Raw genomic sequence first — 18,020 nt, 5'->3', positions numbered from 1 at the left:
AAGCAAAAGAAAAATGAAACTGAAACTAAAAAAATAATTTGGAAAATGAAGCAAATACTTAGAAATTCTGAAATTGATGTTTGTTTGTTTGTTTCTTATTCATATTTTCACTTAAATTATATTTTGCTGATAATGACTAGTGATTTGTAGTTGGAATAATAATAAAGATTAAACTTCAATTTCTTTAGTGGCCTCAGACTTTTGGACCTGACTGTATATATTTATTGTAGAATGATATTTATTTGATTTATTAACATTGATTGATGCAAAAACCTCCTTAAGAAAAAGAGGGATGAATCAAAATGATTGTGGTAATCAACATTATGCCACAAGTGCTGCGGATTGAGCTTAACTTGTATTGAACCCAGAATATTCCTTTAGTAATGTAGCAAGTCATGGTTGTGACAAAGATTATTAGGTGACGAGGTAATCAGAATGTCCCATCCCAGCTTAATTTTTCAATAGGACACAGGAAAGAAAACTGTGGTTGGCAAGCCATTTTAAGTGGGTTTTAAGTATGTAGAAATAAAAATAAAAGCAATCAGTTGCTCCATTTGGGGCTTCTATTGTTAGGATACTCATACTGTCTAGATATCTTCTAGACATAATCTTTCTTTTCACTAATAGACAGGAAGTTATAGAAGAACTTGCATAATCAGTGAATTACATAGACTTATTAAATGGTCATAGTTCAAGGAGCATCAAGGCTTAATCATAGATATCTCGTATAATGCTCTAAAATGATTTATATATACAGAAATATCATATTCCTTTGATAGGTGTTCTACAAATCTTAGCCATCACAAAAAATTAATTTCATATAGATGTGTCCACACAAGAATAAACCGTGATTCATCATGGGTTTACCATGAAACGATGAATCATTATATTTATAACAATAACTGTGGGAATGTCGATGATATACTCACAGGGGTGCCGTAACAGTGGGGAAGGTTAGGACGATTCTATAAGCCCTGGACAGACAGTGGGCCCAGCAGAACCCTAGAATCTTTCCCTGAATGATTGTGTGATAAATGGCCCCTTTGCACTGGTTAGCTAAAATGAAGATTTCTCTTACTCCCAATGATATGATCAAACATTCAAATATAGATTTATGTTTTGTACATGCATAGTAATATCTATTAAATGCATTAAGTTATTCCATGTGTGGTTTGAGATCTCAGAATCCCGAAGGCCTGGCTGCCCTCCCGAGTTCATGCATATTGAAGTCCAAAAAGAAGACCCTGTCTTTGGCTCAAACTCCTCAAAACCAGTACTCCAATTCCAGCGAGCAGAGTGGGACCCAAGCACGAGCAATTGTCCCAACAACCCCCACGTACAGGTAATACACATGACAGGATATGTACAGATAGAGTCACAACATAGCATTGGAGATTTAGAATAAACCTCTTCAGTATTTTATCCTCCTATAACTCTTTCAGGTGAATCATATGACTGCATGGATTGATGACAGTTCAATCTATGGCTCCTCCAGCTCTTGGTGCGATGCCTTGAAACTTTTTCCAAAGGTCTCTTGGCTTCAGGCTCCTCACAGGATATGCCCAGGCGCAGCAGCAGCGGTGACCTCATGTGGAGTGCGCCTGACCCCACCACTGGCCCTGGCTCTCAGGAACTCTACGGTAACAAATTAGTGATGTTTAGTAGAATTCTGAAATGAGATTGAGTTTGCTAGCATTGGGTTGATAAACATTAATTGTAGTAACTATTGTATTTTTGCAGAAACTATGGTAGCCCCATGACACATTTTTGTAAGGGCTTCAATTAACGTTATTTTGGCTTACGTTTTTATATCAGCAAGTTTCAGTCAAATCCAGTCTGAATCTAGTTTAAATCCCTTTCTTTGTGTAAATTGTATGTGCTTATTCTCCTTTATGCACTGGAATGTGTCATTAAAACCCATAACAAGCCATAATTGCTGTGAATGTTACGTAATGCCATTGAGAGACTGAGGTGTGGTTTGTAAAATGTTGTTAATGAACCACAGCCATTGCTCAACTTAAGCCCTCAGTATGACACAGTGTATTGGCCATACATTTTTAAGTAGCCTTTAATCTACGTAAATGTATCCTATTTCATTGTTGAAAAAAATCTTCCAATTTTTTTATATATTAAATGTGTAGGCCTACTTCAGGTTCAATACAAGTTAAGCTCAATCGACAACGTTAGTGGCGTAAAATTGATTACCACAAACATTTATTTTGACTTGTCCCTCGTTAAAAAGCAAAAAGTTAGTGAGACATTTACAAAGAAGTGAATGGGGCAAATCATAAACGTTAAAAGACTCAAAATAATAAATAAACAGTTTAATGTTTATTACAAAAATGTATTTAGACTCGTCCCTCCTTTTCTTTAAAAAAGCAAAAATCTAGGGCCTGGGTAACTCCGTGAGTAAAGACGCTGACTACCACCCCGTGGAGTCGTGAGTTCAAATCCAGGGTGTGCTGAGTGACTCCAGCCAGGTCTCCTAAGCAACCAAATTGGCCTGGTTGCTAGGGAGGGTAGAGTCACATGGGATAACCTCCTTCTGGTCACTATAATGTGGTTCTCGCTCTTGGTGGGGCGCGTGGTGAGTTGTGTGTGGATGCTGCGGAGAATAGCATGGGCCTCCACATGCACTAGGTCTCTGCGGAAAACTAGCTCAACAAGCCACGTGATAAGATGCACGGATTGATGGTCTCAGATGTGGAGGCAACTGAGATTCGTCCTCTGCCAACCGCATTGAGACGAGTCACTATGCCACCACGAGGTCTTAGAGCATTCCAAATTGGGGAGAAAAGGGGAGAAAAAAAATAAAATAAAAATCCAGGTTACAGTGAGGCACTTAGAATGAAAGTGAATGGGGGCCAATTTTTGGAGGATTTAAAGGCAGAAATGTGAAGCTCATAATTTGATAAAAGCACTTACATTAGATCTTCTGTTAAAACTCATGTATTATGTGAGCTAAGTAGTTGAAATTGTCATTTTTAGGGTTTCAGGATTCAGGATTAACTTTGGCTATAACTTTGCACAGAAAAGGTTAGTATGTGATTTTATCACACTAAAATCATGTTTACACTCATATGGTTTATGTCTTGTGGCTATACTTTTGAAAAAGTTAGTATTTTAATGTTCAAAAATTGGCCCCCGTTCACTTCCATTGTAAGTGCCTCACTTTCTCCTCAATTTTTGCTTTTTTAAAGAAAAGGAAATAATTTTTTTGTGGCAATCAATATTGTGCACTAATGCTGATGATTGAACTTGTATTGAACCCAGACTATTCCTTTAAAATATAATCTCCTCTCCTAGTTTAATATGAAGAGACATCTTTAAATTATCCGTAGGTTGATTTCCCTGATAAAAGTAAATACCATGTTGCTTGAGCATTCCTACTACTCAAACAGTTCACTAACACACAACAATTCACAGCAAAAAAAATCACTGTCCAGGACTTTCACTTCAACTGTTCCTCGCTGTTGGAATGACCTGCCAAACTCCACCAGAGCAGCTGGTTCTCCAACATCCTTCAAAAGCATCTAAAGACACAGGTCTTCCGTGAGCACTTGACCAAACCCCTTTAGTGCACTGTCTTCTTATTTATTTAATAATACAAATTTTAAAAATACTCTCATCCTCCTTGCTAGGGGTACTTCTCTAAACAATTTTGAAACTTGTATTGCAGCACTTGTGTTACTAATGCCTCCCTAGGATGATTCGCTTCTGTGGTTCTCCTCATTTCTAAGTCACTTTGGATAAAAGCATCTGCTAAATGATTAAATGTATATGTCCAACAAAGCAACATTGGTTTGACCAATTAGGGCATGAGTTTGGGGCGGGACTATCTGTTTGGGGGACCAAAAGCAGGACGAGTGTTCCTGGAGACTTGTTTAAAAACAATGTCTACTGTACGTTCAAAATAGCATACCTCAATATAAACTACTCGTACTATTTCTGCCATATCTACAGCATTTACTGCAGAAATAGTAAGAGGTAGAATGCTATTCCAGGAAAAATGGTACACATCTGCACACTGATATTATTGTTCCAATATACTTTCTAAATTCTAATCAACTTGCAATTCTTTTACTATTAAGTAATACCATTTTACTATAAATAGCTGACATATTCTCTGAAGCATCAAAATATTTTTAATGAATGCTCACAAATTGTGATGCAAGGTTTTGCAGCAACATCTCTTGTCACGTGCAGCATGCAAAGTGTGGTTTTCAAATTGCTTTTGTGTGTCCTCAGAGCTTGGGAATGCCTGGGCCAATGAGAACATCTTTTTAGTCATCGAGGGAATTATTTGGTTTCGCTACCACAATTACCTGGCCAACAAACTGTTTGAGGAACACCCCTCTTGGTCAGATGAAGAGCTTTTCCAAAACGCCCGAAAGAGGGTTATTGCCACATTTCAGGTAAAGCAGATTTTCCTCTATTATTGAGTCACTTCATGCAATAGGTTCCAATATACTACACAATAGTATCTTTTCTTTCACTTCACTTTCCTTTAAAGACTAAAGGAAAGTGACTAAACCAGATGTTGGTTCCTAGTAGTATGTTATATTCTGAGAACCAACATGACTCCTTAGTCAGGTGAGAGGCCTGTTTGTGTGTGTGTGTGTGTGTGTGTGTGTGTGTGTGTGTGTGTGTGTGTGTGTGTGTGTGTGTGTGTGTGTGTGTTGGTGGACATGCTAAAGTAATCTGTAAAATAATCTCAAAACGGACTGTTCGGTGCCAGGTTTGTGCAGCGACCTCATCAATGGTGCTCCCATGGCGCTTGATGATCCCATTGGTCTGTAGGCTTGAGTGTCAGGGGTTGAGGGCTTCTGAAATGGCCCTGAAAAGAGACAAAAAACTCATATAAAAATTAATGAGAGAAATCATACTGCTTAAAGTGGCAGCTGTACAAATTATTGTACCACCATTATGTTGCCATTGTTGCCATCAGTGCTTCCTGTACATCGGTAGCTGACAAACACTGCTTTGCAATTATGGTATTCGAATTAGTTTTCCCATGACAGTCTATGCTTGTGGTATCAACTATTGCAGAACAGACTGTGATTGGTTGCTTTACATGTCCAATCAGGTATTCCCTTATTGTCTAAGTGGGCGGTTCTTGGCCAGAATAAGCTGCAAAGTGGACAAGACTTTATGCCACTCTAAGTCCAAATCTGTGGTTTGTAAAAATATCCCTTGTGGCTTTTATGTAACATGCAGTTGCCATCTACATCATTACAGGTTAGCAGATACCAAGTATGTAGTTTCTGCTGAGTCTTTTTGTTAATTGTATTTTTGATGATAGTGGCTAAACAAAGCATCCTCAGTTTTACAGTAGTTGAATTTGAGCTTTTTCTTATTCTTACATGCACCTTCAAGAGGTATGTTAGACATGACTCTTCCTCTGCTAATAATTGGAGAGATGGAATACTGTTAAATAAATATATGGATATTATATGAATAAATAAATACAACTTTTATGTAAATTATATAAATAACATTTACGCAATTATACTGGACTGCTCTCTTGTTTATTTCTGCAGGTTACTTGAAATATGTTGATCCAGGGATCTATATATATATATATTGTTAAATAAAATTAGGTTAATCATTAAAACCCATTTGGATTTACAATGTCAAAGTATGTTCCCTTGTTAACATTATTAAAATTTTAGTACACAGGTATTAGCTTTACTTAAATAAAGTCATACATTTTGTCTAAATTTGCGATTAAATTATTGTTGTGATTTTTGGGATTCAGAAACAGGACATGCCAGTACCAAAGTGTTGATAGGAGTAAACCTCCAGCCCTGCGTTTATATGCAACACCTTGAACAGAAATGTAAGTCATAACTGTCATGGCTTGTTTGGGATGGAATATATGCAACCATAAAATTAAAACTTCATACATGATGGATTTACTCAAATTTTGGTTGGTTTTGTTTCTTAATAATTTCATATTTATTAATATAATTAATAAATGTAATATAAATAGAACATACACTCTATTTAAAATAATAATATATTATTATTATTATTAATATTATAATAATTATAATATAACAATAATTTATTTTGACATGATCATGTATAGTTATTATATGTTATTGATACCATGGCCTAAAAAATGTGGACATTTATAAAAATTTATGAAAAGAGGTTCATGGCATTACAAAATATCATTGCACTACAGAATATCAAATCTTGTGGCATTTGCAAACAAATGAGAACTTCTTCAGAATTATTTATTTTTCTTTTATCTGAGCCATTTTTGTAATTACTTTTGACCAACTAGTCCCAAGGTCATATTAGTGGATGTATGAAGTCAGTTCCCCTCATGATCACACAGGTGTCCTTGTAGAGTAATCACAGGCTCTACACATTATGCTACTATGGACATCATTTTAAACCCACAGAACTTATTTTTGTAAAATATATTTATTGTCGAATGTGTGCTTAAGTGTCCAAAAACGTTTTGGGGCCATTGAATATTATTTATTTATAAATTAGATTATACTGTAAATAGAGTGACCAAGAACATTTCTGGATTTTTTTTTCTTATTGTAGAATCCAAACCTGCATTCCAGATGTGGATGAGCTGATTATGGGCATGGCTTCTCAGATCGCTGAGATAGAGGACAACATTATTGTTGAGGATTTGAGGTTATTTTCACTTCATTTTTGTGTTATAATCACAAATTATGTGTGTGTGTGTGTGTGTGAAGTTATTGGTTAAATCATCTTCCCTGTACTGTTCCTCGATTAGACTACATGTAGGGTCACATGCGGTTCTCACGTTCTGATGCAGTGGCTTTGACCATCTAGAGGAGGCGTGATTTTGGATTGCCCAGCTACAACCAGGTCAGAGATTCCCTCAACATGCCACCATTTAACACCTGGGAGGAGATCAACCCCAAAATTAACAACACAAAGGTATGGACACATGCTGATATCAGTGGTACAAACCATCAGCAAGGATCTAATAATATCTTTATGTCAGAATTACTTATTTCTTATAAATCCTTATTTTCAGTTGTTAAGGGCGCTCACATTGTTATATGAGAGTGATATCTCCCAACTGGAGATGTTTGTGGGCAGTATGTTAGAGTCACAGGAAGGACCGGGTCCAGTGTTCTCCACCATTATCCTGGACCAGTTTGAATGCATAAGAAATGCTGATCACTTCTGGTTTGAGAACAGACAATATGGGTGAGACATTTTCCCAGTGATAATTAATTAACAGCCATGTCAATGTTTTCGCTGATTGGTGAATCTTGAATCTTAAGGATTTTGGGTTATGTAGTTCTCCACCAGGAATTCGGCATTTCAATTAAATGTATTAAAAACAAAGTAGCGATGACGGACTCATGCACAAATGGTCAATTTCCACCCGGTGCCTTTCGGAAAACAATGCAAGGTGGACATATGCATTTGTCTTCTGACACTTTTCTAAACAACTTTGAAGCAATTTGGGTAAATATAAGAGGACTATTTTAAAGTCTGTTGTAAGTGCCACGCTTCCTGCTGCCAGGTGGTGGCGCCATGACCGTGATCCAAAATAGTCACATCCATGTGATTAGCCCCCAAGACGTTAGTACATTAACTTTAATACATATCAATTTTGATCTAAATCACTCATTGCACACAGATGGTATGAGACACTTCCTGTTTCCCATTTCTCCACATTAATTTAATGCCTCGCCATGGCAACACCGTTTGATGTATCAAAAATCTGTTCACAATTTAGCATCTTCAATATCATATCATAATATTGTCTAAATGTGGTGACAGTCTCATGAACCACCTAGGAGGAGATTTTTAAAGTTCAGAGATTGTAATATAAAAATAATTGCAGACATTCTGTTTTCATAATTACTATAATTATGAAAATTGTCCGGCTTTATGAGAACTATATATTTACCTATTTTGGTGACTGTATATGAAAATGGGGGTGCTACAGAGGCTGTTTTACATGCCCATTTTAAAGGGGGCACTACATTCCTGTTAGGGTTTCCAATCGATTCTCTCCACTCAGTGATGCACCCACTGAGAATCAAGTTGAAAGAGCCCTGTTTTAGGAGATTCTATTGTAAGGAATGTGGAAATAGAGATTCCAGCCACTAATGTTAAATGCATTCCGGTGCCAGAGCGTCTGACATCAGATCAAATTTACAAGTGCTGGCTAATGCTAAATATAGATTTTATAAAACAGTTATTCATGTCGGCACTAACGATGTCCAGCTTCGCCAGCCAGTCGGAGATCACTAAATATAATGTTAAATGGGTGTGTAAACTTGCAAAAACAATGTTATACACTGTAAAATGCTCTGGCCCCCTCCCTGCTTGTCATGGTGACAAGGTTTATAGTGTCACTGAATGGCTGGATGTCTGAGTGGTGTGAGGAGAATAGCACAAGATTTATAGACAATTGGAAGAGTTTTTGGGTAGACCTGACCTGCTAAAGTGAGACGAACTCCATCCCTCCAGGGAAGGTGCCGCTCTCCTCTCTAGTAATTTGGCTCATAGTCTAAATAGTGATAGTACTGTGTTTGACTAACTGGGGTCCAGGTCTGGAAGCAGACACTCTGGCTCATTCGAACGTCTCCTAGCAGCATTGAGACGTCACACAGGTCACATAAACAAAAACACATAGAGACTGTATCACCTAGATATCACATAGAGACTGTGCCTGTTCCCCGAACTACCAAACACAAACCCCTCATTGAAGTTTTAGGTGTTACTCACAGGACAGGATATACGTTTATGTCTTTTGAACTAATACTGCTTAATGTGACACCGTCAGATACACATATATCATTTCTGCAGTTTTTTGCCCTTGCTACAGTATATAGATCACCAACGGTGTATAGACCATATTCTGATTCCATGGAGAATTTATCTAGTAGTTACTGTGGATAGAGCTTTAATTGTTGGTGACATCAACATTTACATAGATAATTAAAATGACACATTGGGATTATAATTTATCGATATTCTAAAGTATCTTGGAGTCAGACAGCATGTGCAGGACCAACTCATCGCCATTATCATATGCTAGATTTAATTCTGTTATATGGAGTTGATATTGATAATATCGAAATTTTTCCACAAGCAATGACATCTCAGATCATTACCTCGTCTCTTGTATGCTGGGATCAGCTAATGTAACTCAATATACACCACGCTATTGTTCAGGTAGAACTATTCTTTCAACCACTAAAGATAGCTTCACTAATAATCTTCTAGATTTATCTCATATACTCATATAAAAAATAGAAGAACTTGAAGTAATATCAGAAAATAAAAATACAGACTTCTCTAGCACTCTTGATGGTGTGGCCCCCTTCGATAAAGAAAATTACAGGAAAAAGCCCCACACCTTGGTACAATGATCACACTCATGCTCTCAAGAGACCAGCTCGGAAAATGGAGCGCATGTGGAAAAATACAAAATTAGAGGTATTTTGCGGTTGCTTGAAAGCATAAAGTCTGTAGCTACAGACAGGCACTAAAAGCTGCCAGGTCAGCATATTTTAGCCAACTCATACAAAATAACTACAACAGTCCTAGGTGTTTATTCAGTACTGTGGCTAAATTTGTTAGGAATAAAGCCTAGACTGAACCAGATATTCCATCAAAGCACAATAGTAATGACTTCATGAATTTCTTTACTGATAAAATTGAAATAATGCAATCGTCTGTCACAGTACCACAGAAAACAGTATCTCATAATTTTCCTCATGAGCAACTTCAATCCTTTGCTGTCATTGGTCATGAAGAGCTAACAAAATGTATTGAAACATCAAAAGCCACAACATGTATGGTAGATCCAATACCAACTAAGCTCTTAAAATATATATTCCCTGTAATCTCAGAACCTCTTCTGAATATTATTAACTCTGCACTATCCTTAGGACATGTCCCATGAAACTTTAAAATGGCAGTTATCACACCTCTTATTAAAAAGCCAGAGCTTGATCCTGGAAAATTGGCTAGTTATAGACAGATTTTAAATCTATGTTTATGTCAAAATAAAAGAAAAGGCAGTGTCCTCCCGACTATGAAACTTTTAAGTCAGGATTTAGGCCCCATCACAGTACAGAGACTGCACTTATCAGAGTTACAAATGACTTGCTCTTATCATCTGATTGCAGCTGCATTTCTCTTCTAGTGCTTTTAGATCTTAATGCTGCATTTGACACGAGAGATCATGACGTTCTCTTGAATAGGCTTGAGAATTATGTTGGCATTTGTGGGCTCGCATTATCATGGTTTAGATCCTATTTAGCAGACTGCTACTACTTTTTCTGTGTAAATGAGGAATTGTCAAATCAAACAAAAGTTAAGTATGGAGTGCCACAGGGATCAGTTTTAGGGCCTCTGATATTCTCCTTAGATATGCTTCCCCTGGGAGATATTATCAGGAATCGTGGAATAAGTTTCCACTGTTAGGTCGACGATACCCAACTTTACTAATTTGAAGAATTGTACAATTTTGTTGGGTTTCAAAGAAATATAGAGTATCAATGAAATCAAAATTGGATGGCCAGACATTTCCTTCAACTCAATTCAGACAAAACAGAGGTAATAATTATTGGACCAAAAACATCTAAAAATAAGCAGCTAAAATATAATTTGACTCTCGATGGATGTAATGTTACATCGTCTTCTACAGTGAAGACCATATGAGTTATATTTGATACCAATCTATCCTTTGAAAATCAAATAGAAGAGCATTATTCCACCTCAGAAAAAATGCTAAGACACATGCTTTCTGTTGCTGATGCCAAAAAAATTATTAGTGCGTTCATGACCTCAAGACTAGATTATTGTAATGCATTACTGGAGGATGTCATGCAAGTTCAATAAATAAACTTCAATTTGTTCAAAATGCAGCAACTAGAGTGCTGAGTACAAACAAGACATGTGATCATATTAGCCCCATTTTATCATTGTTACATTGGCTACCTATTACATTTTGTATTCATTTTTAAAATATTGTTAACTACGTACAAAGCTTTGAATGGTCTAGCTCCACAGTACTTAAGTGACCTTCTGCCATGCTATATTCCATCACGTTCATTACAATCGCAAAAAGCTGGCCTGTTAATAGTTCCTAGAATATCAAAAGAGGTAAATATTAATCATGCTCTATGACTGTTTTGATTGTTAGGATTTTGACAATTGTTTCGATTGTTTGATTGTTACAGTAGTTTCAATTGTTTCGATTGTTGCCATTGTTATGATAGTTTTAATTGTCTTGATTGTTTAGATTGTTACAATAGTTTAAATAGTTTGAATTGTTATGATTGTTTTGATTAATTCGATTGTCACGATTACGATTGTTTAAATTTTTTTGATTTGTATGATTGCTACGATTGTTCATTGTCAAGATTGTTATAATTGTTACAAAAGTTCAAATTGTCACAATTGTTGGGATTGTATTGATTGTCACAATTGTTGTGATTTATCGTTAAGATTGATTAGATTGTTATGATTGTCTTGATAGTTGTGATTGTTAGATTGTTACAATTGTTCTGATTATTTCAATTTTCATGATTGTTTCAATTGTTTTGATTGTTGTGATTAATTGACTGCCATGATTGTTGTGATTGTTGAGATTGTTACAGTAATTTCAGTAGTTTTGATAGGTATGATAGTTTTGATTGTCTTGATTGTTTTGATTGTTTGTTTAGATTGTAATGATAGTTTCAATTGTTTTGATTTTTATGATTGTTTTGATTGATTCGATTAGATTGTTACGATTGTTGATTATTAAAATTGTTACAATTGTTATGAAAGTTTCAGTTGTTGCTATTGATTGTTAAGATTGTTTAGATCTTTATGATAGTTTCAAACGTTTTTGTTATTATGATTATTTGGATTGTTAAGATTGTTTTGATTGTCACAATTGTTGTGATAATGATTTTTTTAATTATCTGGATTGTTGCAATAGTTATGATTTTTTTGAATATTTAGACTTTCACAATTGTTTTGATGTCTCCTCTTAAACCCAGGAACTCCAGAGGAGACGTCCATGCTTCTGTTTTCAGAGCATGACATTAAAAGAGATTACTTATCTAAGGAGGAATTCTCTTCCTTAATCTGGTCAGCTCTGAAATTCCATCCTATTTATGAACCAAACACTTTCCATCACTTTAATAAATTTAAATTAAATAATTAGAGCAAAGAATCTGCCTAGATACTGTATCAACCTAAACTTTGAGAATATGTAGTGGATGCATTGCCATACAAGTCAGTGAATCTCGGAAGAGTTCTTTTGACTAGTAGACACTTTGTTTTCTCTTGTCCTTTGTAAATCTTTAATTGAGATGTTGGGTTGTGCTCTGTCTAAAAGTCAGGCTAATGATGGTATTGCAGCTGTGCTTCAGACTGCTGGAATTGACAACAAACATAACTTCACCTGGTAGAACTTTCACTTTCTACTGCATGACCATTCAGCTCAGCTCAACATTAAGGTTTTGATTATCTATGTATAACTTCTTTCTAAATTCATGAGGATAACATGATTTACCCAAGTTGGACATGTTCTTGGATTAACAACATCCTTTGTTGATCCTGAAAAAAAATTCCTATAAAATGATCTTATACCTAACCCTATCCCTAAATTGCAGAGGAAAATGTTAAGACCAATGTATGGAGAAATCCATGGTAAATCCAATGATTCACCGTTAACACAGAGACGCAAACAGATACTTTTGTAGTTTTAAGTCTGCTGTCGTGCATGTATTCACAGGCATGGATATACTTGGTAAAAAAGAAATTGTCCCGACAACAGCATGAACTTTATCGTTCATTGAGAAAAATAGGTAAATACATAAATTTACGTAAACGGGTTTACAGTAATACTGGAAGTTCATTTTAATTTATTTGTAATTCTTCAATAGAGGAAAACCTAAAAAAAAGGAAAACTCTTGAGAGGGATTTGGGTCAGGAACTTCTCAAAGACACACTAAGAAGTAAGATGTTAACATACGTATATATCATGTCTGAGGTGGTCATTTTAGAGCATATGTTTTAACGTGTGTGTATAGTCATTAGAAGCTCAGTGCGGTGTTAGATCTAAGCCGTTGTGAATCCTGTCATTTGGTTACTGTGAAATGTGGCAGTCTATGTTTGTGAGATCTGATGCCATTATGTGACATAATGTCGGTCAGCTTTCGCTTTGAAGATCATAATCTTCTGCTGACTGTGTCAAAGTCATAGAAATCAAAGTCGCTAGACTTAATAAATGAATAAATGTAGCTAATGGCAACACAGTTTATTGTTTTACAATGTGAGTCCTATAACAATGCCATAGCAGAGGTAATTAGAGGTGCTAAATCAACCAACACTATTAATTTTATTCACACTGTACAGTGGTAACATGCCATTTTTATCTTAAGGATCTATTTCTATCTGATCTGATCCTTAAAAATGTGTTTTGTTGTTGTAATCTAATGTAGTCAGGTTGATTCAGCCCTAAAAAAAACAGTTAGCCTCACTCACATTCTCTTTAAAAAAGGTAAAAAATAAATAAAATAAAAATGTGTTAAAAATGCTATTGAAATTGTATGCTCTATTGGTCTCATTGGGTTTGGATTAAGTAAACCCAAGGTGTATGTGAGGCCGTTACAACAGAAACCCAGTGCAGCAATGCATCTAACAATTCAAACGCTTTGTAGAAAATTACAGAAGACATATTGTTTGCATTGTTGCAGCTGGGCCTGCACTGGAAAGATGCTACCGTAAGTGTCAGAGTTTTCTATTTTCATCATTGAATGTTGTACGATAATTATTGAAGGGCAGTCCATTTGTCATGGCCATTTGTCAATTTACATAGTAATAAATCAATTATGATGTAAATTGACAAATGGCCATGCCAAATGAAATGCCCTTCAATAATTATCGTTTTCACAATACACTTTCTGTTTTCTCTGTGATGCTTAAAGTGATGCTTTAATTACCAACAAAGTGTTATTGCACACTAGAACCTTTCCTTAAGCTGTTGTGTTGTAATTTATAGCATCACTAATACTCTTACTCACATGTTCATCAGTATATATAGAAATCTTGTTGTTGCTTTTTTGGTGTTTCTTTAATGTTTTTCTGGTAAGTCATTCTGATCCTCTGCTCATGCTTTTCTGTGTTTTACTGCAACACAGTTGTTCACAGTTTGTGTCACGTGGTCAATGTGTACGTGTTCTGCATCAGTGACCTCAGCATACTTGCTTGTTCCCTAGAGTCTTCTCCAACAATGGGTAATTCATACTGTTCATCTAATAGTCGATCAAAGAAAAATTTGATGTAGCTGGCTGTTGGCATAATATTCCCTAAAGAAGCATAACCTACTCTGTTAGTGGAGGACAATTGTTCAAGATGCCATGTGTTGATCATTTTCAGGTCTGAGCTTTCAGTGAAATGGAGGTTTTGGTTTTTCATGACAGTGCCAGGTATACAGTAGCTGCTCATGAAAACCGGTATCCTATTTATAGAAGATGTTTGTGGTTGTATGATTTGTACTGTACTTTATATCTTCTGTATTTCTCATTTGGTTATTTCAGGTCTCACGGGGGTCCTTTTAATTTTGATATTTGCCTTAACGTACGTCATCGCCTTGCATAATTTCAGATGCATGCTTTAGAGGATTCTGGGTCACACAGTTACACAATTGAGTGGGTTTGAAAATTAAGAATGTTTTAGTACTTTTGTTCAACAGGCTATTTTGGTTGCAACCAGAGTCCAAAATTAACTCGCCAAGCACCAATTGAAAGTAAAAATGGACTTAGACAAATAAAATAAAGTTACTGACAGTTTGACAGCAACTTTTAGGAATTGCAAATTAATGCAATCTTCAAATCACAATGTAAGGGCATTAATCCAACCCTCTATGTAGAGTAATCAATGTGAGCGAATCAAATTAAAAAGGATACAAAATGGCCTTCTAAGGATGAGCTAAGTGACTGTTGCACATCCTCGAAAACTGTTTACATCAGCAGAAATGTAATAGTTTCTTATGCTTGGTAAATTTGCAAAATGTTTGAAATATCACCTTTACAGGCAAAAAGGGTTTAATAAGGCCTTTGTTATGGAGATAAACTTATGGTAACACTTTACATTGTTTTCTTTGTTAAAGGTTTATTAAGAGGTTCATTAATGACTAATAAGTCATTTATGAATGCATTATAAATAACTGAGATGCAGTTACAACATAAATAATAAGGGAGACTTTTATGCAATACTTGTCAGATACTGAGCATTTGAACTTGCATGTTATAAATGTGTAATAAATTCACTAATTCATGCTTAATCAAAAACATATACTGCCTTAATTCATGATTTATGTCACAATGCATCAAAAATAGATCATAGTGAGATTAAAAGTCATTTTGCTAAATAAGTTTCTAATGTTGGCATCTCCTTAATAAATGGCTCATATGTGTCCACTTTACAGTAAGGTACATTTCATAGGTTACTAATGTTGAAAAGGTGTTATTAAGCATTTATAACATATAAAGTTGTGCAGGTATTGCATGAAATTCACCTTTTTTTATACAAGATGTTATAAATGCATATCAGTGGTTCAGAAAGCATTTGTAAAGGAATTAATAGTCATTAACAAACCCCTTAATAAACCCTTAACAAAAGTAACAGTGTGACCTGAATATAACTAAATATTGCAAAATACAGTTTCATGATCGCTAAGAAATATGAATGGATTTGTATTGTTTAAGACAACAAACATGAATAAACACGACATTGTTATATAAGATGTTTCCACCATCAAAAAATGAGGTGGGCTTTGATTCTGATATTTAATTGCCTCTTGATGTTAAAAGCTCTAATAGTACAAAACTGTTGTAGTAGGAAAAGTCTGGAATATCAGAAAAAGATCAATGTACACTGACTCCTGTTTCAGCTCTTCTCTCCTTTGGCAGATGGTGAGTCATGGCAGCTATGTGCTGCTTCAAGGACCCCGCTTTCATATCTACCTGATTTCCCAGGCCTGCTCTTTCTTCTGGACAAGCTCATCATCCTCAAGAGGAAGAAGTTGGAGATCCCAGTGGTGAAAGCCGAGCTGCTGCCCTCAGGTAGATGGTGTTTCAGCAGATCCAACTCAAAGCTCACTGTATCACTGTCGCTTTTATCTCTGGGTCTCTAAGGGATTGCGTACACAATATAAAGTGTTTAATCCTAATTGCTCTGGCTGTGAATTCATACTGCTTCTCAGAACAGGAAATCAAACATCCCGGATGGGTTTGATTTATTAATAAATGACCTGACGGTTCGGAAAACACTTATTATGTCAAACTGAATAAATAACCATTAGCAAAACTTAATGCATTAATCATATTTAATTAAGCAAACACTTTTAACATCAACAGCTTAAGAAATTAAGAGATAATTAAGAAATTAATAAAAAAAATCAAATAAACAAATAAATATAAACAATATAAAGACGAAAAGCCACTTAATGTGCAAATTTATGTAGCTTAAATAACATCAACAACCATAATAATAATTATAATAATAATAATAATACAATTATTATTATTATTATTATACTTTATTTACTTATTGATTTTATTATATATTTAAATGTTTATTTTAGGAAAATAATGCAAAAAAATAATAAAATAATACAAGGTTAAATTTAGTTGAATTTAATTTGATAAAACATTTACAAAAATTACAAAGCAATTCATAAAATAAATAAAAAAAGCTGTTTAAATTGCAAAGTGAACAATTCTATCTGCATTAATATCTACTGTCAAACACGAAAGAGCTTCAAATATTATTATTATTATTATACTTTAATATACTTGTTGCTTTTTAACTTTTATTTTATTTTACTACAATTTAATTTCCACAGCTGTATCTGGATGGGCCGTTTGGAGAGGGCCATTAGGAGTGGATGTATTTTGAGGTGTCTGTGCTTTTGGGCGCTGGGATTCGAGTCACCCCCTGTGCTTCCATCTTGAAAGACCTGGTGTTTAAATCTTCAGTCAAATTCAAATTTCCTTGCAAAAAGGTATTATCTCATAATCATAAATTGCATCATCTTAAGTTTGATTTTCAACACAACACCTTGTTGATCTATCTGCGATCTATATGTTTGGTCTTAATAACTTTTGTGGTTGATGAGTTAAGGAGATGTCTTTGGTTCCAGATCTATTTTATCTGGGTGACAAGGACACAACGTCAGTTTGTGTGTCTGACATCATAAGAGAGATGGAGGAGATGGATGCCCATGAGCTGGTGTCAGTCCACATCTACGTCACCCAGCTGGCTGAGGAATTTGTCCTCCGCACCTCCATGCTGGTAAAGATTGCTGTCACATTTGAGCCTATTGTGCTCATGTGAAAATTATAACTCCACACGCTACTGCACAATTCATGTTTATATGATTACAGCCAATTCCACTAACCTACTGCAAAAAAATACAAATGTAGGTTAACAACCTTTGCATCTGACATGACATCTGGGCCTATCCGAGTTCCTGGGCTGTAAAACCTCTTTGTCTCTTTCTTAAGTACGTCTGTGAGTGCCACTTTCAGAAGGTGTGGAACAGGAGTTTGTTCACTGGCCTTCGGTCTGTAACTCACTTCAGCACTTCCACCCTTTGTGGCTTTCCTCAACTCGCTACAGGAAGTCCAGAGGTCAGAACCTAAATAATGTATCTCCACACACAACGGATTGCAGTTTTAACGTCACTCCATTAATTATCTTTGATTCACATGGCGCAGGAAAGAGTTCCTTGATGGAAGTCATGTTCCTTTTCCTTAGTTAATATGTCATTTATTACATCACATCAAAAGTCACACCAACCTCACATCCATTTATTTTTGACCCTTTCAATCTACTCTGCTTTAAGGTGTAAGATTGGAGTGTTCAGCTGTGGTCCAACTGGTCTGACTAAGAATGTTGAGAAAGCCTGCCAACAAATGAACAAACACACCCAGAAACATTTTGTTCACCATTACGAGAACTTCTAGACATCTGCATTTGAAATACATAAGAAT

At 35.5% G+C, this 18,020-nt stretch overlaps 1 pseudogene; it reads left to right on the top strand.

Annotated features, from left to right (window-relative positions):
- Positions 1-1,201: 1,201 nt before the first annotated feature.
- Positions 1,202-17,993, top strand: LOC127640288 (dual oxidase 1-like; annotated as a pseudogene).
- The last annotated feature ends 27 nt before the right edge of the window (positions 17,994-18,020 follow it).

The sequence above is a fragment of the Xyrauchen texanus genome, chromosome 49 (genome assembly GCF_025860055.1).
Source record: "Xyrauchen texanus isolate HMW12.3.18 chromosome 49, RBS_HiC_50CHRs, whole genome shotgun sequence".
Taxonomy (NCBI): domain Eukaryota; kingdom Metazoa; phylum Chordata; class Actinopteri; order Cypriniformes; family Catostomidae; genus Xyrauchen; species Xyrauchen texanus.
The sequence above is the reverse complement of the archived record's forward strand: the minus strand, read 5'-3'. Positions and strand labels throughout refer to the sequence as shown.